Raw genomic sequence first — 27,126 nt, 5'->3', positions numbered from 1 at the left:
GATTGATGATCTTAGTTAGAGTTACTGATCAACACGTGGTTCCACTTTACTCACAAAGTAGTGACAAAGCAACTACCGGAAGACATTCTGAACTTCACACTCGAATTACACTGCGTTGCAATTTAAGATAACATTAGATATTTTAGAGCTAAACCTGAAATAAAGTTGATTAAATTTTCAGTTAGGCTGAACTTAAGAAATTCATTGTCCTACGGACTTAGCAGAGACGAGCTTAGCCGGAGATCTTACCACTTCAGACGCTCGCCACGGACAGACTGACCTGGGCCGCTACAGAGCGTGCTTAACAGATACAAACGGAAGTGACCAGAGAGGCAGTTTCCTATACCAACATGACAAGGGACGGACAGGACCATACTAAGAATAGAAACCTCTCTGCTTTTAGAAAGTGTAGCTACCTGTTCAGACGTTGGTCCTACTCTTGTCTAGCAGACATTCTTGTCTGCTACCATCAAGCATGCAACTAGAAATACATTTGCTCATTCATCCTCTCACACAGAAGGGAAGGGGGATGACGGTATCTTATCATATACAATATATAAAAGAAAGCGGATGTAGGTTCTGTATGAGACTGTGTGACATGAATTACATATAAACTGTGTTTTAAAGTATAGTAGTGCGACAGATCGTTCTTGTTTATGTGTAAAACTAACACGTTCCACTGCTCAGTCTCCTCCCAGATAGTCAGAAACACCACAGTAATTTTAGAAGAGGAATTTATGACATAAATGGCAACATATTTAAGAAATTAACATGAAAGGAATCCAACAGAGACCTTTCAGGCTATCTGTTAGATGAAGGACCCCACTCAGACCTTATAGATATGCAAACATGTTATTCACCCTGGGGATAGTAAGCATTTCAGCGACATGAAAAACCACATAAGATGGTTGTTTTAAGCCAGTAGTCACTCAGAACTGGATGGTTATTTATAACAGTCTGGTCACTTATAGAATTCATGTGTCTATTCCCTGGATATCACACACATATTGCTTGTCCTGGGTCCAATTTTCATTACATTTGGATCTGTCCACTTGTGCTAAGTTCTTAACACTACGTGAGGGGGAAGGGACCTCCCCATTCTACACCACCATCCTGTGCTCCTACACCACCCCATGCCACAACACTGAGCAAGTGTGTACAAAGGGCCAGATGTGCCACAGCTTCCACCTCTGGCCATGCCGTGCTAGATAGCAGCCAATGCGCATCACCATCAGCCAGGCTGGGCAGTAAGATGGCTGATTTACCTGTGTTGCACTGTCACTCACAGAGCCAGCGCTATTCCACTCATCTGCCTAGCATTAACTGTAATCATATTACAATGCTTTTAATGAAGTGTAAATAATGCCATCTTAAAGAAAGAAATCTACAATGCAAATGTACATCCCTACTGTAAAAAAATATGGCACTTTATGCAGACATTTGTGTCTGACTATAGCAGAAAAAGAATGAAGTGTAATTGCATTCATTATTCTTATAGAAAAAAGATTTAAGATTTGTGCAATTCTGTGCATGTATATATATATATATATATATATATATATATGTGTGTGTGTGTGTGTGTGTGTGTGTGGTGTGTGTGTGTGTGTCATACTTGAAGTAGAAAGAAAACAAATAACTAGATTTTAACAAACTATACTTATTTATTCATCAACGTTGATTCCACCAACATGCTTTTACAAAATCATATCTGCCATATGTTGTACCAGTTCACTTTCAAATAATATACATATTTCAGCACAGAAAACACAGTAGGATTTAACATAATATAATATATTTGTTTCAACACAGAAAAGCAATGTACAAAAACTGTGCGAACTGTGCATTCAATATTTACAAAAATCATTTAACAATGTACAGAAATATATACACAATACATCTCCTAAGTTAATACTTCTTTGTCTGCAGTTGATGCACTCACGCATTTCCCTTCCAATAGTTAGGAGTAGGCATAACACAATTTAAGAAGTTGTATTACAGTTGATGGGCTTATACACTTATGGACTTTAACTGCAGTGGGCAGGGAATTTTTATTCACAAATTTCCTGGGAGATACAACACTGATTTAAAATAAATCCCTTCTGGTATGGCCAGCAGTAGCAGAACTTAACACAGCATACAGACTGTGGTGTCACCGCCAGACACCACACTTGCTAGGTGGTAGCTTTAAATCGGCCGCGGTCCATTTAGTACATGTTGGACCCGCGTGTCGCCACTGTGTGATCGCAGACCGAGCGCCACCACAAGGCAGGTCTCGAGATACGGAATAGGACTCGCCCCATTTGTACGACGACATTGCTAGCGACTACACTCACGAAGCCTTTCTCTCATTTGCCGAGAGACAGTTAGAATAGCCTTCAGCTAAGTCAATGGCTACGACCTAGCAAGGCGCCGTTAACCATTTTAAGATAGAGTCTCACTTGTATCATCAAGGAATGCTGTAAACAACTGATGGATTAAAAGTTAAGTATTATAGCAGCTACGTACTTTTCTTGCTACCATTCATTACGTATCCTGTTTCAGACCTCTATCTAGCCTACGTGAGATTACGCGTGCCTTTCGGCTACTTCAGTGTGGCATAGCTGTCTTGTTACGCCACAACACAGACATACACACATGATGTGCAAAAAAGTATAACTCATTCATATAGTGTGCAAAAAACAAACTCACAGTATGTATGCATATAAGCATCACATGAAAAAACTACAAAGAACGAAACTCGTCTAGCTTGAAGGGGGAAGCCAGATGGCGCTATGGTTGGCCAGCTAGATGGCACTGCCATAGGTCAAACGGATATCAACTGTGCTTTTTTAAATGGGAACCCCCATTTTTTATTACATATTCGTGCAGTACCTACAGAAATGTGACTGTTTTAATTGGACCACTTTTTTCGCTTTGTGATAGATGGCGCAATAATAGTCACAAACTATAAGTACGTAGAATCACGTAACATTCCGTCAGTGCAGACGGTATTTGCTTCGTGATACGTTACCTATGTTAAAATGGACCGTTTACCAATTGCGGAAAAGGTCGATATCATGTTGATGCATGGCTATTGTGATTAAAATGCCCAACGGGGGTGTGCTATGTATGCTGTTCGGTATCCTGGACGACATCATCCAAGTGTCCGGACTGTTCGCTGGATAGTTCGTTTACATTACTTAAAGAAACAGGAAGTGTTCATCCACATGTGTAACGTCAACCACCACCTGAAACAAATGATGATGCCCAAGAAGGTGTTTTAGCTGCTGTTGCGGCTAATCCGCACATCAGTAGCAGACCAATTGCGCGAGAATCGGGAATCTGAAATACGTCGGTGTTGAGAGTGCTACATTAACATCGATTGCACCCGTACCATGTTTCTATGCACCAGGAATTGCATGGCGACGACTTTGAACGTCGTGTACAGTTCTGCCACTGGGCACAACAGAAATTACGGGATGATGACAGATTTTTTGCACGCGTTCTATTTAGCGACAAAGCGTCATTCACCAACAGCTGTAACGTAAAGCGGCATAATATGCACTATCAGGCAACGGAAAATCCACGATGGCTGCGACAAGTAGAACATCAGTGACCTTGACAGGTTAATGTATGGCGCGGCATTATGGGAGGAAGGATAATTGGCCCCCATTTTGTCGATGGCAATCTAATGGTGCAATGTATGCTGGTTTCCTATGTAATGTTCTATTGATGTTGCTACAAGATGTTTCACTGCATGACAGAATGGTGATGTACTTCCAACATGATGTCCGGCACATAGCTCACGTGCGGTTGCAACGGTATTGAATAGCATATTTCATGACAGGTGGATTGGTCGTCGAAGCACCATATCATGGCCCACATGTTCACCGGATCTGACGTCCCCGGATTTCTTTCTGTGGGGAAAGTTGAAGAATATTTGCTATTGTGATGCACCGACAATGTCTGACAACATGCGTCAGCGCATTGTCAATGCATGTGCGAACATTACAGAAAGCTAACTATCGCTGTTCAGAGGAATGTTGTTACACGTGTTGACGGACATCATTTTGGACATTTATTGCGTTAATGTGGTATTTACAGGTAATCACGCTGTAACAGCATGCGTTCTCAGAAATGATAAGTTCACATAGGTACAGGTATCATATTGGAACAACCGAAATAAAATGTTCAAACGTAGGTATGTTCTGTATTTTAATTTAAAAAACCTACCTGTTACCAACTGTTCGTCTAAAATTGTGAGCCATATGTTTGTAACTATCACAGCGCCATCTATCACAAAGCGAAAAAAGTGATCCAATTCAAGCATTCATATTTCTTTATGGGTACACGAATATGTAATAAAAATGGGGGTTCCTACTTAAAAAAAACGCTGTTGACGTCCATTTGACCTTTGGCAGCGCCATCTAGCGGGCCAACCATAGTTGCATCTGATTTCCCCCTTCAAGCTAGACGAGTTTTGTTCCTTGTAGTTTTTTGGTGTGATGCTATTTTGTGCGATATTTGGCCCAGTCACGATCAGTGGACCACTCTGCATATATATATATATATATATATATATATATATATACTACGATAAGTGGTCATACTGTAACATCTGCAAGCACACACACACACACACACACACACACACACCAATTTTCACCATATATATGTAGTATATATTCATACATTCTACTGCTCAAGTGAAAAGTGCGTGTATGGTAGCAAACCAGTTCTGTCACCAAAAATAACGTGCTTGTCATCATGTCATAACAGGCCAATCCTCAGTTATGATGTATTGCACACCTAATGACATTGTGCTTGAGTAATGGGTTGGTGTTCAATGTGTGGTGTGGGAGACAGAATGCGGCCAACACGGCCATGTGGGTACTTCAAGTAGATTTCAATGTTGACAGACATTGGTGCCACACAGCAGACACCCAGAGCCCGGGTGTCAACACCTGTTTTATTTGGGATTGGAATTATTATATTCTTCTTGACGTCTTAGGGTATTAGCCTGTCTCATACATCTTGCTCATCAGATGGTATAGTTTTGTCAGTGCTGGCTCTCCCAAGGCTATCAGTAGTTCTAACGGAATGTTTTCTACACTCGGGGCCTTGTTTTGACTTAAGTCTTTCATTGCTCTGTCACTCTTCACACAGTATCAGATCTCCCATTTCATCTTCATCTACATCCTCTTCGGTTTCCACAATATTGTCCTCAAGTTCATTGCCGTTGTATAGACCCCCTATATACACCTTCCACCTTTCTGCTTTCCGTTCTTTGCTTAGAACTGGGTTTCCATTTGAGCTCTTGACATTCATACAAGTGGTTCTCTTTTCTCCAAAGGTCTCTGTAATTTTCCTGTATTCAGTATCTATCTTACTCCAAGTGATATATGCCTCTTCATCCTTACATTTGCCTTCTAGCCATCCCTGCTTAGCTATTTTGCACATCCTTTCGATCTCATTTTTGAGACGTTTTATTCATTTTCGCCTGCTTCATTTACTGCATTGTTATATTTTCTACTTTCATCAATTAAATTCAATATTTCTTCAGTTACCCAAGGATTTCTACAAGCCCTCATCATTTTACCTGCTCGATCCTCTGCTGCCTTCACTATTTCATCTCTCAAAGCTACCTATTCTTCTTCTACTGTGTTTCCCTCCCCCGTTCTTGTCAATCGTTCACTAATGTTCTCCTTAAAATTCTCTACAACCTCTGGTTCTTTCAGCTTATCCAGGTCCCATCTCCTTAAATTCCCACCTCGTCGCGGTTTCTTGAGTTTTAATCTACAGTTCATAACCAATAGCTTGTGGTCAGAGTGCACATCTGCTCCTGGAAATATCTTACAATGTAAAACGTGGTTACTATATCTCTGTCTTACCATTATATTTCTGAAACCTTCCAGTGTCTCCAGGCCTCTTCCACATCTACAACGTTCTTTCATGAGTCTTGAAACAAGTGTTAGTTACGATCAAGTTATGCTCTGTGCAGAAGTCTACCGTGGGCTTCCTCTTTGATACCTTACCCCCATTCCATATTCACAGAATAGTTTTCCTTCTCTTCCTTTTCCTACTATGGAATCCAGTTCCCCATGACTATTAAATTTTCGTCTCCCTTCACTTTCTGAATAATTTCTTTTATCCGATCGTACATTTCTTCAATCCCTGCATTATCGGCAAAGCTAGCTGGCATATAAACTTGTACTACTTTGGTAGGTTTGGGCTTTGTGTCTATCTTGGCTACAATAGTGCGTAAACTATGCTGTTCGTAGTAGCTTATCTGTGCTCCTATTTTTTTTTATTCATTATTAAACCTACTCCTGCATTACCCCTATTTGATTTTGTATTTATAACCCTGTATTCACCTGACCAGAAGTCTTGTTCCTCCTGCAACCGAACTCCACGAATTCCCAATATATCTGACTTTAACCTATCCATTCCCCTTTTTAAATTTTTCAACCTACCTGTCCGATTAAGGTATCTGACATCCACGCTCCGATCCGTAGAACGCCAGTTTTCGTTCTCCTGATAACGACGCCCTCCTGAGTAGTCCCCGCCTGGAGATCCGAATGGGGGCTATATTACATGAGGAATATTTTACCCAAGAGGACGTATTAGTACTCTTAACTAAAATTCTCATTGTGCCTTTCAGCGAAACAACTAAGACAACATTTTACACGAAAACAATTTAAATTGTGCCTCTTTATATTAGCTTGGCACTTCATAAGTCTATAAAACGGGAAAGATTAATCAAACACTTGGAAGTAACCCTACATAGTTATAAAATTAGTGTGAAACAACAGGGTAAACCAGTTTTTTTAAAGTTCACGAATTATTATTCTTTAACAAAACACAGTTTAAATTAATGGTTCACACTGTGCAAAGGTAAAACACTGTACCAATTATAAATTGGCATTCAAAGCTTGTCCTGCTCCACAAGGGTGTTGCCTCAATCACCGCTGCCACAGACTGTGTGACTTACTTTCCGCACTTGCTCTAGGTAGCGCGCCAATTCGCCCTTGCCACCTCTTCCATTTCCAGAGCCACTTTCGTTTCATTCAAAAGCACCCTGGCTTTTACATAACACCTATTTCTTACATTTTTCCTAAGTGTGACCATTTCTTACAATTAAATTACTCACAATTAAATACAAAATGTCATCAGAAAATTATTTATCGCGATAGACAGTTTACATAGTATTTCATGTACATTACTTACATACAATGTCAAGAACTTCAACCTCCAGTATAGAGACACTTTACTTTACATTTTAAAGCAAAAATTGTAAAAATTTAAATGAACTGAAAACAAATAGTCTTATAGTCTATTTACATTTTGAAAAATAAAATAGACGACATTGAAAATTACTACTGGCACACTTTTGGAAAACATGGGCTTAAATATGAGAAGGCATGAGTGTTTTAAAACGTGTCTTAGCATAATGAAGCCTTAGTAGCATGATCACAAAATAAATACAATATCAGCTTAGCATCGTTGCATACACACTGACAGGGGAAAATCAATAAAACAAGAAGGAATTGTGCGACATAAATGGAAGTTGAGAGGCGTGTTTCTACATCTGAGATATGATGTCTATTCAAATTTCGCGTGAGTCGCATCTGTGTGGCGCTAGTAGTGCCACTATGAAGATGCAGACTAGGTTCGCTTTAAATACACGCTTTAACGGTCGTCAGTGTTCTTTATCCTTGAGATTGGACGTAGCGAGATGATGTTAGTCAAGAATGCCTTTAAAGCTATAGAGACTCCCTTATCAACACCTCACTGAATTTGAATGAGGTCATGTAAAAGGGCTATGACAAGCTGCGATACTTATGAAATATTTGGCAGGAATAAAGGCACTGTGCATTATTACAGGCACCAGTCGTTATGAGAATGTACAGTCGGAAGAAAACCGGGCTCAGAACGACAGAGAGGAGAAACCATTCTGTTCTGCATACGGCTCTGATGAACCGTACTGCATCTGCAGCAGTAATCTGAGTAGCAACTGGGCTCACAGTGACACAATAAACTGTTACAAATCAATTACTTTAAGGACAGCTGCGAGTCGGCCAACCTGTAGTGTGCAGCCGACTGAAATCAAACTACTGCCACTGGCAAGTTCAGTGGTGTCGCACGAGAGCACAATGGAATGCAGGGCTGAGGTCTGCCGTACTTTCTGATGAAAGTTGGTTGTGCCTCGGTGTTAGTGATGACCTATCTGTGTGCTGGACACACTGGACCTACATCTGGAGCTATGGCCTGGGGTGCGATTTGCTATGACAGCAGGAGCACTTTCGTGGTTATCCCAAGCACCCTGACTGCGAAATTTTACGTCAGTCTGGTGATACGAGCTGCTGTACTGCCATTCATGAACAACATTCTAGGGCACGTTATGCAACAGCATAATGCTCGCCTACATTGTAACCCAACATGGTCTGTACCATGTCAACAGGCTTCCCTGACCTGCTCAACCACTAGATCTGTATCCAGTCGAACACATATTTGACATCATCAGATGAAAAGTCCAGCATCATCTGCAACCAGCATTAATTCCATTCCACAAACTGACATCCCCCACCTGTACAAGACAATCCATGCACGTTTGCATTCTTGGAATCAAGATCCTGGCGGTTACACCGGTTATTAATGTACCACCATTTCATATTTGCTATGTCTTATCTCGCGCTTGCATTAATCTATGATCTTGAAATGTTAATCACTTAAATGTGTTCGGCAAACAAATATATTCCCGAAATGCCATTACTCTACATAAATTTTCTTCGTATTGTTATTTTTTCCATCAGTGTATTTAAAATATGGTGTAAACTCGGCCATAGTGTGGAGAGAGTAATCTTGTTAACAGCGCTATTGTTCACAACACACTGCTGAACAGTAGCCAAAGCCTACCCATATTCATCATTTACATAATAGCATAATATGCAATGAAGGAAGAATGCAGTAAGTAAAATTTACAATTGGCTTAACGGATGTATAAGCTACTACAGTGATAGAATGCAACAAATGAAAATGTGCCTGAAGTTAAATTTAAACCGTTAAAACGAAATGGTTAGGATACAATATGTAATTCTGTATGCTGTTGTAGCGATTTTATGTACAAAAAAATAATGACGTACATGAGAACACGAAGCTAACATAATTATGTAAAAATGATAAAGTAAATATGGAAAAAAGTGAAATGCATGAAAATACAGTCTTCAGTAAGTAATCTGCGCACTCTCTTGGCATGGCCACTAAAATGCCCTCAGGCGACAAGAGGTTAGAGCTCACCATACCCTGTGACACGACGGCATCAGAACAGAATAATAAAACACCTTAGCAGGCAATTTATGAAATTATATAGTTAATGAAATATATTACATAAACAGAGAAAGGACAAGTAAACACGAGCGTGGTACGCTCACTGCAAGAATATGAAGTAAATATGTAATATATTCTATACTAGGGAAAGACAAAGGCAATATGTACATAAGAGAAGTTCAAGGACTGAACTGGGTACAAATTCGCTCTACCCATTGAGCGGTCTTGCAGACTCTTGTTTTTCTCGGTTTACAAATTTCATGGAAATCTGAAAATTTGTGGTAAGTTCCTACGGCACTCGTACGTCGGCGTGTGAGAAACAGTTCTGAAAACTGAAAGCTGTACCCACAGTCACCCACTCACTCATTGGCAAAGGCTCCCCCACACTTCCAGTGTCCAATGACAAAATATCCTCAAACTCTGTGCACAGCTGTATGAATGTGTCTTTACTCGCTCAGAAGTTTTCTGAGCATCCCTACACGTCTCAACTTTTGGATGGAATACTCTTGCACCAGCGATTCCTCGCTTGTCGTTCCACAACTAGCGTAATTCCTGTCGCTCAGGAAAGCTGTTTCGTACGCTTTAACGGATGTGGATAATAGTTTTGAACATCCCTTTATGTGCAATGTCATTATCATCATAATCATCACCATTATCATCGTCATCATCATCATCGTCATCATCATTATTATTTCACTGGTGTCCGTTGGAAATCCATACTCTCCATTATTTGTATATTAGGAAAACACTGATGAAAATTCGCAGCACCGAGGACAGTGGCACTGTAGAGACCATGCGTCTGAAAATCATGAATCTCGCAACATGGACGCTAGTTGGGACTAACAAAACCGATTACAGTTTAACATGTTAATATGACTGGAGAAAACGGTTTCCGGAATTTTCGTCATGCGAATGTTGTGTCCCATGTAAACGGCGTATCTGTCATACCGTCACCTTGCCTGTGGTTGAGATATAAAACGAGAGCTACTTGGTTACATAGACTATTATCCATGTATTTTAGGTACATATCGAGATACAAACAGGAGTTAATAACACCGTATTTAACAGTCTCTTTGTCGTCATTTCGAAATCACAGACGCTATAAAAGTATTTCGTCATTACTCACTCTGATGGGAACAATGTGACCAACACAGGTAACAGTTTTGTTTCATTTTCAATACTTTGGTAATTGACCAACGATGCATAGTCCCTCTTTTCATTAACACCGATTCTGTAGGGTCACGTATGGTGCCCTATAATAGTGTGACACACATTTTTGTCACTAGATTTATTTATTTAGTAGCTTACTAGAGGGCTTTTTGTAATCAATAAATATATTTTTCATCTTATTTTGTAGCGCCTTGGTCATACGTATCTCATTTCCTTTTGCGTGCCTACTGTGTACCACCGCATTGTGCCCTTTTTAGCACATCAGGCTGTCAGGCGAATATAACGGTGCTGCAGGGCAAACCTCGCTCAACCAGCACTGCTTGCATCATGACGTTTCTTCTCACGTGCGCCACACGTCTATCACCGAACGACTCCCAGTCGTGTCGTCCGCCTCCGCTCCGCCACGTCACTGGAACGCCATCACGTGACACAGAAAGCCACCAAACCAGCATCAGAGGACACAGAACTCATTTTGAGCACATTCAATCACAAATGCAGATCCCTGAAATGCAGAAACCGAATTTATTTCTCCGTCAATTCTCCGTTTCCTGCAGCCGAAAGAGCTTTGTCACTGCTTTCCCGACTGATTGTTACCATTAAGATTTCATGAACGACTTAGCTGTCACGAGAGCCCTCTATAGCTAAGTCTTCCTATTTTGCGCTAGTTTATCGTTGTTGCCGCCAAAATTGGAGCATTCATTCATACTACGCAGTACATAACTCGGTTAGTCCTTTTACTAAATATTCAATTTATGAGGTTACATATGAATTGCATGTAGAGGTAATTACAAAATCATTTCTGCGCCGCAACAGGTAATGCTCTGGCAGGAAGAATTGTTTCGTGGATGAGTGCATGCTAGACGCAAGACTGCTGTGTCCTGTGAGCATTTTGCTCATTCTTTACCTAAGAAAAATAAGAGAGTAGTAATAGTTATAGTCAACTTCGTCATGAGTTAGAGCCTTAGTTAACTCTGATTCATAAGAAGTAGTTGAAGACAGCTGCGTGTAAAATGAAATGTGGCAAGGACGATAACGTTAGTTAATTTGTCTGTGGAGGGTTTGTGTAATAGCTGTTAACTCAGTCCTACTACGTAATTTACCGTTTAAAATTGCCATCGCATAAAATCACCAGAAACGTGCAGTTTTACTGCTAGCTGCTGCGTTCGTTACTTCTTACTGTTTTTATTCATTTAATAGAATCCCAATCACTCCGGAGAAAGCCTGAGTTTAACTGTCGTCATTCCGTGGCTGCAACAGCAACAATCGACCGATGATGCAGCCATTGAACTCTGTGGTCTGCAGGATACGGAGAATTGACGGAAAGATAAACGCAGCTTCTACATTAGTAGCCTACGATCGGCATTTGCGATTAATGTCTGAATGTGCTCGCAATCAGTACAGCTGGTTTCGCGATTTTGTGGATCGCGTGCTGGCTTTCCAGTGACGTGGCGAAATATAGGCGGACGACTGGGCTGGGAGTCATTCAATGAGGCACGCGTAGCGTACGTAAAAAGTGAATAATTTGAACAGGGCTGGTTGAGCTAGGTTTGCCATCCAGCACCGTTATACAGGGCGTGCGAAAACAATTTGACCAAAAGTGCCGGGGTGGAAAAGACAGCATGAAAAACAGAAATTTGTGTATGGCAACTAAGGGTCGTAACTACATATTTTCAGCGCTATAGGAAAGTGACTGAAATCTGACATACAGATGTCTTTACTCAAAATGATGAGTAATTTGCAGAAAATTTATTCGTAAACAGGATGTTTGGATGAACCAATCGTCACGCTGAGATCAAGATAAACTTGATGTAGCACTTACACGGGCATCGGATTTAGCTGACGTACCAGACAGTACTTTTTCAGAGATTAAGACAATAACATCTCCATGTTTCATGTCTTTAAAGGGCCAAAATGAATGAAAATTTTAAGTGTGTTCCGTGCTGCTATAGCACCATAAATAATCAATTGCGACCTCTAGTTTCGTTTCAAATTCTTTCATTTGATGCTGACTTTGTGACCTACACTTTTGGTCAAATTGTGTTTCCGCATTCTATATATGGTAGACGAGGCGTGACAGAATGTTGATCGAATTCTTAGGAGTCCAGTACACTTAGCCCTTCGCGGAAAGTGCTAAAAACAGCAGAATAACGGAATGCGTTGCTAGCGATTTGTAACTTTCAAATTCAGTAAAAAATAACTACGCCAAAGAAAATGTCATACGTTTAGCAAAGGAGCTAAGAAAATAGGTGTACAATACCTTTCTTGATTACAAAATGTCCTCTAGTAATGAAGTAAATGTATAAATGACGTTACAAGAGTGCAGTCACGCTATTATGGGCCAACATATGAAACCTCACAGAATCTGTGTAAAGGAAAGAACAGACTTGCCAAAGCATTGAAAACAAACCAAATGTTTAACAGCTTTAGTCACATTGTTCCTATCATCGTGAGATATTAAAAAATACTTTTCTTGTCTTCAGTTATTCGGAAGTGATGACTGTTAAATACGATGATATTAACTCACATTTGTATCTCAATATATACCTACAACACATGGACAATGTTCTATGGACCCATGTAGCCGTCGTTTTTCTCCCGCACAGAGGCAAACACTATTCGCTTTAAAATCTGTTTTGACTATACTGAAAGGTGGTAAATTTTGCCTCAAGATCTCCTTCAAGGTGGGGTACTAGCTTTCAATACATCCTGTGAGTTTCCTCGTATTTACTGAGCACGCGAGGTGGACGGTACGACAGACACGACGTTTACACGGGACGCAAGATTCAGCTGACGAAATTTTCGGGAACCGTTTTTCTGTAGTCACGCTTACATATTAATGCTTAATAGGTTTTGCTAGTCCGAAGAAGCGTTCATGTTGCGAGCTTCATAATTTTTACTCACGTGGTCTCTGCAATGCCCTTGTTACAGCGAAGTTACCGGTGTTTTCCTAACACCGAGAGGAGACATTAACGAATGGTGGAGGACATGGATTTTCTACTGACGCCAGTGAAATCATGAGAATGAGGAGGAGAAGTCGGAGATTGCTCACAAAAGGTATGTTCCAAAGTGTTATCCATTTCCGTTAAAGCGTGCGGAGGTGCTTTATTCAGCGACCAAAGTTACGCTTCTTGGGGCACGGTTTTCAGTTAAGTCTAGATATAGGTTGCGCACCTATTTCTTTTATGGCTTTTGTGGTATCGACTATTCAGACACGACGGAGAATTGGTGGCATACTTGTCGAGAGGTTACAAAAATGATAACTTTACGTGTTTCCACATTGCCAACAAGACGACTATGTTCCTGTTTTTATGTACGACCGGAATGTGGATGAGAACAGAGCACCGTTTCGGGAAAGAAGGTGTCACAGCGATGTAAACATGTCGTCTACACGGCTCGCGCGATCCTTTTGCTGAATCAGAAGTTCAAGAGATTAACAATTATATATTTGGCAGCTGTAACCGGGAGAGTTAAAGCCTATGGGAAAGATGTCCGCCGTTTGCGTTTTCAAGGTGTATTAGGCGTATACTACAGCAAAAATGAGACACTTTAACATGGAAAAAAATGTTTCTTCAGATTTTAATAAGAGGAACTCGAATATAGCGGTAACGTGTTTGGCAGTGCAGTATCGTTCATAATAAATGAGTCGCGAGTGTTGATGTTACGACGTCACCATAATGTAACAGCAATAGACGCCATCCCGAGACTTGAATATATGTAACACAACTGAAGCGAAGGGAACAGTTAATTCTGGGAAGCGATCCATATTTATAACATTTTCCGTCGTTTTCTACTTGCCTCAACTAAGTATAATACTTCACCTAACGTTTTACGCAAAAATATTTAGACTACTGTTATCAACGAAAAAATCGAGGAATGTAGACAATCTTTTATATAATAAAGGGGATTTCCATTTTCTGTCATCAGAGAGGCCACACAGATCAGATCTCGCAAAAATAATTTCAACTTTTACAGAGGCTATTCGTCGAATCATTGCGATTACATTGATGAGGTGAAGCGTTTTCTTAGCTGCAGTGTAACCGGAAGCACGTGTGTTTCCTGTGGATTAAGACAGACATAACTGTGCTCATTCAGTCTGTTCCCCTAACCAATGAAAGAAACAGAAGATTTACCCGAGTTGGCAAATCGCTTCATCGCCTGGCTAGTAAGGACGACCAGATTTGATAGTGTCTCTGGTTTGGAAACGGAGAGTCAGCCATTGGCAAAAGTTCTCTGCCATTACTAACTAGAGACGTTACCTCAGTTCCCAAACGAAGCATTTCACACAGTGAGAGGTGAATAACATTCACAGAATTGTAGGACGACGTTAAATACTCAGATATGAAGCGTCTTTTTTCCTTATCTGGTCTCACTGCGAACCTAAGGCATAATAGCAACATACTCTGTGTGACGTGGTGATTGTACGTGCAGCAACGGTTAAGAATAAAGAGACGCTACAAGTTTCTTCCGACAAGAAGACAATGTAGCTTCCTATGTTACCAATACTGACTAAACTGAGAGCCCCTTAATTCTGTCTCCAGAACGATATTTGCATTCGCTACAAAACCTTAATAGTTGCTGGAAATTTCGACGTTTACATCGTAACATCGGTCTCAACGAAACAACAGAGTCGTATAACGCATCATTCATACAAATGTTATTAGTACAAGAGACGCTTCGCTACGTAAAAGTCGGTGCATTAATGACAAATGGAAAATTATAGTAGTGCACAGTAATTCTAGTACAGCAATTCGGTTTTCTGTAATTTGGTCATTGTTTTTTAAAAAATATGTACATGTACCATTCGCACCAATTCCTAGAACAGTCTTCTAGTATGGACTATTTAAAAACACCAGAGAGTAGACAACACATTTGGTAGCAGCAGATATTAATGATAAATTTCTTGTGTGTCGACATCAAGGCAAGTTTGATACTGATTTGATACGCAGCCAGAATGTGTCAAGATGCGGCAACACTACTTCAAGGAGGAAAATGCAACTACACCGTTAACAATTGGGCAACAGAATTTGGGAGGTTCCATTGTCGAGAGTGGAAACAAAGCGATGGCAGTTTGTGCGTTTTGCACTTGCAGCCCACAGTGTTCCTAACTGTCGTTTAATTATACGCCATTTATATGTTAAAATAGTATATTACAATTGTAGCCGAACAAAAAATACCGCTTTTAGACGATTGAACTTAATAACAGGAGGAATCTTTTGGAATACTAAACGTATCGTCTTAGTGAGAAGAGTATAAGGCCAAGCTCTGTCGATTGTAGGAGCTGAATATATGGATGGTGTTTGAGAGTAGCTCGTAATAAACAGGACGCGAGTGAAAATTTCATAACGTCGCGGTTGTTTATCATGGAATGCGATGTGTATAGAAAGTACGTAAATTTTCTAAAGTAGGTGTTACATCTGCGTATGCGTTCCAGGGCTGGGTTTACGGTGGTGAGTTGTCGGTACTGCTTAAGATGCAAGGGCGTGCCGACCATCACAAACACACGTGAAACAAAAGTGGTTACTGTTTTCTCTGTAACGGAGAACTGAGAAATGTTTGGACGCACTCTTTCAAAGGGAGAATTTCAAGCCAAATGACTTCACAAGCTGTGCAGCAGACATATTCCAAAATCCTTCTTTCGATGAAAGTGGGGATGTAGGCTACGTCGGTCGTCAGATATAAGACTCTACGAATGTTGAAAATTTTTGACACAACAGAACGTTAATCTCTGACCCAGTATTATGAATTTCCTCTACAAGAAACGTTTTCTGGCACATCACGCTTCTTATTTCGATATTATATCGATAGCCCTATTCGATTAAGCAAAATTCATAGCCTTTTATTCCATATAAAAATCGGACATTACGAATGGTACTTCGTAAATCATAATAAAACACATCACACTTACTCCTGAGTAAATATGCTTCCCGCCAAACCGATATTAGGTCTCCTGTAAAAACGGTCAGCTAAATGAGCCACGGTCCAACAAGAACAGGAAATCGTCGAATTACTGTAATTCCTTCGTTTGTGGACATAAAGAATTGTCAGGACAGTGTTTGAAACGCTTGCTGTCGTTCAACCTGGCCAAACGTAACAAGGATAGTTATCGGTCTAACACTGCGACCCTTGGGAAAATTTGGTTAATTGAACAAAGAGATCAGTTGTTGAAATCATTGCTTGATTCCAGCTACAGATACCGCTACTGTCTGATCTATTTGGTTTCAAATACCATCACGGCAAGGATAGAGGCATGCGCCATCTATTACAACATCTCTATGGTCCATGGTCCAAGGTTAGCGTTTACCCACATACGACAACGAGGAGCGTATAACCCAGTCAAGAACCGTAAAATAAAGCTTTGGTGGACATCGTTCTCGCGATCGGTGCTCCCCAGCGGCACGTCAGAATGATATCGCTGACAAAAGTTTCTTTTTCTTTCCATCGCCTTTTCAGGGAATTAATTGTTGACTTGGATGCAGTCTACGTCCTCTCATGTGCAGTGTGTAAAGGCCCTGGACGGATCGTTTATTTATCTGTTACCGTTTAACGAACGCAGTTTATAGAAACAAAGGGAGAACAGAGGACTCATTGCCACGAAGTAAAACGGTTCTCACACTGAGTATAAATTTCACAAGGATACAAAACAGATGATGCTGTCATCTTTTTTGTTACGTCTACAATAGCGATAGCTGGTGACAACATGTCCGCTAATTGTACATACACGATTAAGACCTTTTTTTGAATCGAGAGGAATATTTCTAGCCACTCCAAACTTCAAAGCCATGGAGTGTGAATATGTTCTTCCTTTTACCACTGCACATAATCTTCACAACGCATGTCACCCAGGTCAGCATAATAACACAGTATTACATGAGTTAACTGGCTTGGATAAAAACATTTTGAAGATATCTTTCACGATTGCTCTACGCGTTTTCCTTAAGATTTTCTCACACAATCGCCTCCTTCTCAGGATTGTAGGGTAACATCAGCTGGAAGCAGCTGTGACATAAGCAGAGCGCGAAACAGCACTCTCCGGATCCTAAATTAAAGTTGTGCAACTGGCCAGCGGCTGGGAATGTGATTCACATGCGGGAATGGATACTCATCTCGCAACTTTAGGGATGCACGAGGTTCTCATGTGGGTAGACATTAAAAATTAAGTCGCTGCATCATGTAGGGATTTCGATTATGAACACTTGCATGTGACTTACTTTTCCGTTTTCATTTACTTCAGAAAACTGCCATTACTCACGAGAAAGTTAAAAAGTGCCATTCCGCGGTGCTAGTAGCAACAATCAATAGCTGAGGCAGCAACAATGCTCTGTCGGTTGCAGGAGACGGCTGATTAACGGGAAAATAAATTCAGGTTATACATTACTACTATGTGCATTTGCGGTTAACGTCTAAATGTGCTCACAGTCAGTACAGTGTAATTATGCGGATCAGATGCTGCTTTCGTGAATTTGTGTGTCGTGTGCTGGCTTTGCAGTGACGGATAGGCGGACGACCGGGCTGGATGTCATTCAATGACATATGCATAGCGTACTTAAATAGTATATAATTTAAGTAGTGGTGGTTGAGCAAGGTTTACCATCCCGCAACATAATACAGGCTGCGAAATAACAATCTGCCCGAAAGTGTAGGGCGAAAAAACAGTATGAAACATAGGAATCTGAGTACAGAAATTCGTGGTCGCAAATGCGTATTTACGGCGCTACAGGAACGCAATTAAAATCTGACATACTAGTCGTCTTTACTCAAAATGTATGCGCAAACACAGTCTAACCAGTCTCCAGGATGAAATCAAGAAAATCTTGAAACGTCACAAACATGTGCATAATACTCAGCCGACGTTCCTGACAACACTTCTTTAGAAACAAAGACAACCACATGTCGATGTTTTATGCTTCTAGATGTCTTAAAATGGTCAAAGTAAGTAATAAATAAGTGACCACAAACTAACGTAAGTATGTTGTAACAAAGATTGAAACAGATTACCGCTTTCATGCTGGCATAGCGCTGTAAATATTCAACTACGACCTCTGGTTACTATACCCAGATTATTTTTTTATGCGGTCTTTCTGCCCTACAATTTTGGTCAGTCTGTTTTTCCGAACACTGCATATGCCGGACAAGACGTTACAGAATGATGGTCAAATTGTCAGGAGTCCATAGAAAGCGCTGGAAATACCAAAATGACGGAATGCGTTCGTGGCGATTGATAACTTTGAAATTTGGTAGACGCTAACTACGAGACAGAAAATGCGACATGTTTAACAAAGGTGTTACAATCTAAGATGTAAAATACGTTTCTTGATTAAAAAAAGTTATCAACTGAAACAGTGAATGTTTAAATGTCGTAACAAAAGTGTCTGTATTTTACTGTGGGCAACATGCGAAAGACTGTGCACTATTGGTCAATTCCCAAAGCATTGAAAATGAAACACAATTTGCGTTGGCCACTTTGCTGCTATCATCCTGAAAAAAAACGGAGTAATTTTATAGCTTCTGTGATGTGGAAGTGATGACTCAGAGACTGATGCATAGTGTGATATCAACTCCTCTTCTGGATATATACTTGCGATACAGTATCCTATGGAGTAAGCCTTGAATGCATGGTACTCCTTGTGCACAGTAACTCTTGGACATGCAGTATCGGTTGTGGAGGTGGTAACTCTCGTATGTACAATAAATCTACTCTTGTGTGTACAGTATCTCCAGTGCGTGCAGCAACTTTCGTGTGTGCAGTTACTCTCATGGGTGCAATAAGTGTAGCATCTGCAGTAACTCTTGTGCAAGCAATAGCTCTTGTACATGCAGTAAGTATTGAGTGTGCAACAACTGTTATGCATGCAGTAACTCTCATACATACAGTTACCATTTTGCATGCTGCAACTCTTGTGCATTCAGTAACTGTTGTGTGTGCAAAAACTGTTGTTTTTGCAGTGACTTTTGTGTACACAGTAACACTCGCATGTAGAGCTACATTGGAATGTGCAGGAACATTCAGCAATTCTAGCTCATGTAGCAACCATAGCGTGTGCAGGAGCTCTTGTATGCACAGTATCTCTAGTGCAGAGTAAGTCTTGCATGTGCAGTAGCTCCTGGATAAACAGTAGCTCCTGCATGCACAGTAACTCTTGCATGTGCAGTAACTCATGTGTTTTCAGCTAATGTGTGTGCAGTAACTGTGGAGCTTGCATTAACATCTTTGCATGCTGTAATGCAGGAAGAAGCAGATGGAGAGAAAGAAGAGTAGGAGGCAGAAGGAATGGAAGGACAGAGGATGGAGGGATGGAGGGTGGGAGAAAGGGAGGCAGGGAGGCTGCGAGGGAGGGAAGGAGGTAGGGGGGAAGGGAGAGGTGTAGAGGAGGTGGAAGGTTTGGGAGAGGAAAAATGACAGAGGACAGAAATAAGGGGAGGATGAGGGGAGGAGGACGGTGGTATGGGGAGAACACGGAGGAAGACTGGGGCAAAGGGCAAAGAGGAAGATAGGGAGAGAGGGGTGGAGGGAAGGAGGGAGAGAAAGTAACAGAGGGGGACAGAATGGAGGGAGATAGAGAAAAAATATGTGTACTATATTGAGATCACACAAACATGTTGAACAGGCAGTGAAGTGGAGACTGATGAGGAGAAAACAGTCACTAATTCTCTGGTGATACGAAAAGTATAATCTTCGATGAAGCTGAGAGACATCGATTAATAAAGTGGAGAAACCAAGTTGTAGAATAGGAGCTGAGCCATATAGCAACTGAAATAAATTACGCTCGTTGTTGTGGTGTTGAACATTAGTTATGCTAGAATGAGATTTTCACTCTGCAGCGGAGTGTGCGCTGATATGAAACTTCCTGGCAGATTAAAACTGTGTGCCCGACCGAGACTCGAACTCGGGACCTTTGCCTTTCGCGGGCAAGTGCTCTACCAACTGAGCACTTGCCCGCGAAAGGCAAAGGTCCCGAGTTCGAGTCTCGGTCGGGCACACAGTTTTAATCTGCCAGGAAGTTTCATTAGTTGTGCTCTCCGTCATGACAGCAACATAAATTTACAGTTCAAACACATGTACCAAAACCGCCGACGATTGGAGCATTACAATAACTGAAAGACAAACACTGCTGTGTGACGCCGGTGGACAAGTTTTCAGAAAAGAATTGAAGGTAAGCAATCCACTCTAATGCGGGACGTAAGCGAGAGACGGACCAGCCCCGCTAGATGCTCCTAATGGCGTTGTGAATCCATCAATGCTTGTGGCATACCAGCCCTGCTGGATGGCGTTGTACGACCAACAACGTGCGCTCCGTTTGATACCGGCCCCCTATCAACGCGACAACGCAAAACAAGTGACTGCAAGAGAAACTCATGTCTCAAAACACCTCGCGATCACTGCACTTCACGACACACTCTCTACCCTACGCTATGTTCCTTAGCGAGCATCCACCACAACTTTTAACTTCAAAGCATGCGACACGTCCACACACTGTTTATTCGTCTTATATAATTACAAGCAAACAACTTTCCGTTGTTTTCCTTACTGTGAACACTTCTTTCTGTCCACGTCTCATGGCTCTAGGTCAACGAAAAGTACGCTATTGGGGTCTACAGCGCGTCGCTTCGTGTTTCAAATCATGTGACAAAAATGCAAAATGGCAATAACGTCTGACTGCCTACACTTAGAAGCATGAAACTTTTACACTGCCAACAGATCATCAACATATATTAGTGATATAAATGTGAACTGGCTCCAACAAACTGTTCCAGGGAAAAACGGTTGCAAAGCCGAAAATACAAACCCAATAACGGATGAAAAGTGGGAGAAAAGCAATTTTTTCGTGCTATATAAATACCTAAACATGTGTCCTTGATTCCCGAGAATGACACACACACACACAAGAACCACCTACGTACCTGACAGCAGACGCTGTATTGCCTCGTAGTCGCTGTAAGCAACGCACCTACCCTGAGCTCGTGGTGCCTCGTCAAAAAAGAAATGTAAAGACTTCACAGCGCGGCACACAAGACCCCCGCCCTCTGGCACGGCCTTGGACTCGGCAGTGGACCTTGACACACTTTGATGACGTGGTTATGTCAGCCAGGAGATCTTAATAATTGTTGACTTAGGTGCGCTTTGCATGCTTGCATGTTCTGTTACAGCTAAAGGCAATTCATCTGTTGCCATGCTGTAATACTGAATAATTATTTAATTAATAACTTCAGATAAAAAAGTAAAAACATTGAACGTTCAATACACAGTTTCTAAATATCCTGTTCCACCAATATCATTAAACCCCGTTTTTACAACTCACAATATGAGAACGTTTCTTAATTTTCACCGGTACAATTTCGGAAATTTAGAGCGCTATATTATACTTAACACTGACATTTTCTTAGGACTACTTCGTCTGTATTCACACATTCATAAAATACTATGTTGCCACTTATCTTACGACAGTAATTCCATACGTCACATCCACAAAAGTGGACAAAATCAATGCAACAAAATCAATGCTGTCCGCATGCGATCTGTTCCTGAATACACAGAACTCACTTCCGACGATATGGCTCCAAAAAGCCCATATGAGACGTTGATCGCACTAAATGTCGAATAGAACAAGAAGTGTTAATTTTATAGCAACGAAGCTAATTAGGTACCCGTCCAATATGGCCAGCTCTTTCCCACCTCTGTGAGTCTTGTGAGGGTACAGAATTTTTTGTAGTTTAGTTCTGGATTATTTTCAATAAAAATTAGAGGAGCAAAGTTTCCTGTACCCTGGTCTCCTATAGAAGAGAAAACTTGTAGTCGCTTAACATGATGTTTCCTTTTTAACGATTCACACTTGCACGCTTCGTGGATAGCGTATTATTAGAAAGGATATTATGTGCTAGTACAATTATTTGTTAATGCTATATTATGATTATTTTTTGAGCTAATCCTTGGGCGACGAGCAACAGTTGAAGTTTGCTAGCAGAGGCCTTTATGTCACAGCAAGTGCAGCACGGAGATTCCAACTGCATGAGGCAACTCCGAGAAAAGGCGATTTTGAGGACCGCCAATGAAAGATATGGTCAAGAGTGTGTACAGCTAAACTCCCATAGGAAAAAGGTCAGTTCATTTCAGTATTAAGAACGCTTCTGTACCGAAAACATATCTCTACAGGTTTTCCTAATGAATGTTCATAGTCGTACAAATCAGACTAGGATATTACCAAAGCTTTAGGCGAATGGTCAACCCATCTATATTCATAAACCGCTATCCTACAAAACCAATAACAGTTGCAGGTTTGTCTCTCTAACGGCTTCCAGGGCCAACTGAAATTGGAATTTCAGTATTGCGCGTAATTAATGACCGACTTTAAGAAATTAAAATTCTATCAAAATCGACTGGTTGAAACTTGTAGCGTTTCGTTAAACGTTTAACACAGCGAGACAGATAATAGACTTAGAATCTGTGTGTTTGTCTTGACGCAGCGCAGCTGCTGGAGTGCAAGTACCCGGACTTTACTCGTCCAGTGTCAGAGGCTGACAGCACTTGGCGACGCTGCCAGGTCAGCTCCGTAGCGATGGTCAGCAGACGCAACAGGCCCTGCTTATTAGGCGGCCAGGGATTGTGCGTAAAATAATCTGTCCAGTTAGACAGGAAAAGGCATTCCACCTGCTGTCCACTGGAAAGACGATGACGTCCAAATCTACAGAGGGCACTATCGATTTTAGCTCGCTTGTAAAACGAAGTGCTGGGTACACCAAACATTGTGTGTTGTAAGTTGTCAACAGCGCAAAACTTACTGGGAAAGTCCCTAACGTTTTTCGAGCTAGTCATAATAACCGAATGAATTATAATAGAGTTGTACTGATTACCAATAAAAAAGTAGGTAATGCACGAGTGTAACATACTCATTTTTGTAAGTCTTCTACAACAGCCTTGCGTTGCTTCCACAGTGTATGTATTTTTCTTACAGTACTTTCGATAAGAGCCGTGTACAGCGAACGTTGCATTCTTGCTGGTGGATTCCTTCTGAAAAGGAGTTATGGTTTGGCGGTTTCTGTGTTTCTTATATGTTGTTTCTTTGCTGGTCGATGTGCAGTAATAGGACACAATACTATTGTGTAACAACGGTAGAAGATATGAAGTGAGTGAAATATGATTTTATCTAGTGGCTGAGAAGCTCGCCGACAGAAAAACAACAAACACTGAAGAATCAAGCAGCCTCCTTTGTTTTGTTAATACAAGCCATCCAATTAGTAAAAATTTTAAAAAATGCATTTGTTTTGTATGTGCAAAGGTAACAAAACTGTAGATATCAGTCATCGATGTTTGATCTGGTAATAAAAGTTAAGGTTATGATGCAGTAAAGATTTATTTGTCACTGAGACACCAGGTGTGGGACTGACTTTTTGAAACCTACCATACAGGGGTGTAGTACTGGGTGCCAGGTTTCACACCGTGCAGCCATTCACCCTGGTGGACCCCAGTTTGTGAAAATCTGACGAAACTAATGCCTCGTGAGGCACTACACCACTAAAGATAACACAAGTTTACCCAGCAGCTCCCCAGCATAGTGGCTGAGGCTCTAAAGGTGAGCTAAAGGTCGCATACTCAGTGCCTACACAACGCTAATTTTAGAAGAATCTTTATCAAATGGATGTGGTCTTTATTTTGCATTTGATTTTGTTTTAAACATCGTTCTTTTCTTAAATTTAATTTCTGATCCTTGAAAGCTTCACTCCAGTTATTGTATTCGTTTTATTATTTTGCACGAATTAAATGACATGAACTTGTATTTAAAAATGTGATTGCAGTAACGTAGCATTTACATTTTCTCATAGTATGAAAAGAATTTATGTTTTAAATATTTGTGTGATGATAACCATCCAAAAAATCTACATATTTTTTGAGAACAATGTGCACCAACTATAAAGTCTGTAAAATATTTAGTGAGCCCAGCCACCATCATTCTGTAGGTTAAATGTCAGAACAATTCAATATACACCGAGACACTCCTCAATGTTGGCAGTCTTTGCTAACTGCAACGTAGACACGCTGCTGACTACAAGTAAATGAGACACACATGAAGGTGAGAAACTTTATAACAGACTTTAACAACTGTGTTTGAAACCAGACATCAATGACAACGAAATTTTAAGTTATGATGGGAATGTTTCTCGTGAGGATAGGTTAGCCGCCAATGGTGGTGGGGTGTTTAATGCAGTAAAAAATTCGATGAAATCACAAATTCCCAATCTGAATTAACCAGGGTGGAACTGAGTATCAAACAACAGTGAAAATGGTGATGGGATGCTTTTGTAGACCACCTGGGTCAGGATCTGTGGTTATACAGCGCTTGAGACAGAACTTGCAGGATGTCATTAGTAATTTTCCTGATCATGCCGTTGCAATAGGGAGTGACTTCAACTGGCCAGGTATAGATTGGGAGTGTTATGCCATCAAAACTGGTGTCAGAGACAGGGTTTCGTGTGGCGTTGTTCGGGATGTCTTGTCCTAAAATTACCTTGAGCAGGTAGTTAGGGAACACCAACTAGTGAGGGTAACATCTTAGACGTCATGGCAACCAACAGACCTGAACTTATCGAATCAGTTAACGCAGAGGAAAGTATCAGTGATCACAGAGCTGTGACAGGATCTATGATGACGGGCTCTACAAGGAATGTTAAGAAAGGTAGCAGGATATATTTACTCAGCAAAGGTGACAAGACACAAATTTCAGAATATCTCAAATACTCGGTGATGAGGAAGAAGATGTGGAGAACAAATGGAAAAAATTCAAAGGCATCGTTCAATATGCCCTAGACAGGTATGTTCCGAGTAAAGTTTTAAGGGATGGGGAGATCTTCATTGGTTTAATAGACGTGTCTGAAAAAGCGCTGTGTAATCAAAGAACACTACATCTTATATTCAACAGAAGTAAAAACCTAGCTGACAAACAAATGCTGAGCAAAGCGAAAACGAGTGTAAGGAAAGCCATGAGAGACGCGTTCAATGTACTTACCTGATTCCACTAACGTTTTTAATAAACTGCACAGTTTGGCATGGGGAAGTTCAAACGTAACGCTTCAAAGAGCAACGCAGCATGCCACAACTTAACGAAACGCGCGTTCGCTGTCCACCAGGAAGCGTGCTGCCTGTGCGTCTGCCGTGTTGCGTTGAGCCTGTGTCGCTTTGCTGCTCAGTTCTCGGACCTGGTTACCGTTATGTTACTTTCTTCCTTGAATTTTTTTTTTAGTCTGTCTCGAAATTTTTCCCTATCACTGCGAGCACGTTAATCCATGACTTGCGGTTGTTTTTTCGTCTATCAGCTTTGGAATCACTTTCGTTCCAGCTCGCTTCTTTTTTAGAGAGACTGTTTCAGTTTCATACCCACGATGAAGACATGTTTTAAAGTGTTTGAGGCAGGTGTCTTGTGAAAGGAGTAACTTATGTTGTTATCTTCCTGTGCCTCTAGTCCCTCGGCTCTTCCATCTCACATACCTTAATCTTACGAAGTAGTGGATGTTAAGCGGTTGCATTTTGTTTCGGAGTGTCATTTCTTCGTGGGTTTTGTCGAATTTTGGATACTATGGATGATCGTGAGTCTCTTTACTAGCACGTTGCGGAAATTTCTTGAGGTCGTCAGTAATGGATGACGTTCGCATCTGGTATTAATGCATGTACGTGCAGTTACAATTAAAATAACAAACTGTAATTATCAATTCGCTTTAAGGAGCACACATACTGCCAGAGTTACACTCCCTACGGTGACAAGGGATTTATGGTGCAGGAAATTTAAAACAGCGTTGAGGTGCTGTTCACTGTGACCAAGGGAAGAATGCCTGATTTGATGACGGAAATAGAAATGTAGGGTAATAAGAAAAGGGGTATTGAACAAATACTAAATCAGCGAGGTGAATTCGACCAAAACAACTTTTTCGATATTTTCTGTGACATATGTTAATAAACATGTTGCAAGTTAGGATACTGAAGGCGCCGGTATGATGGACCAGTTCGAAAGTGTTCTCCACAGGACACTGTGACATGGGTTTCTGCCCCTCTCATGGTCGTCCACACAAACACGTTGACATCGGCTCTACTGCACACACACACACACACACACACACACACACACACACACACACACACACACTGGGAGATGTCCCATTCATTTTGGATTATAATTTTTCAGTTTGTACTCACTTGTTTTAAAAATGCATATTAGGTTCCTCGATTTTGCCTTTATTTAAATAGTTCCCCTCTGAGAGCTGCTATGTGCTCTGATGTATCCGTGGTAAAGTTACTGCGAAACTGACATAGGCATTGTGATTTGCATTTGTCATACACGATATGCACTTATTATATATTTTGTATTTCTTATAATGATAATAATAGTTCTATTTTATTATTTGAATTGTAACTAATTGTATTTATGGGCCAAATAGCGATTATTCTGGCAATATTTGATTGGCACCAAGAAGTACACACAGCATTTAATGTTCTGGTATCTTCAAATGGTGACAGGTAAAGTCGACTATCTTTTCATATTTTTGTATTTTACATTCTTAATATGACAAGTTACATTTCTAATGAGGCTGTAAAGACCTAGTGTCGCTTCTTAAGAAACATAACGTGTATCATTAGCTTCTGCACTCACTTATTTACTTATTTATTGT

Source organism: Schistocerca serialis, chromosome 11 (assembly GCF_023864345.2).
Source record: "Schistocerca serialis cubense isolate TAMUIC-IGC-003099 chromosome 11, iqSchSeri2.2, whole genome shotgun sequence".
NCBI lineage: Eukaryota > Metazoa > Arthropoda > Insecta > Orthoptera > Acrididae > Schistocerca > Schistocerca serialis.
Note: the sequence above shows the minus strand (reverse complement) of the source record.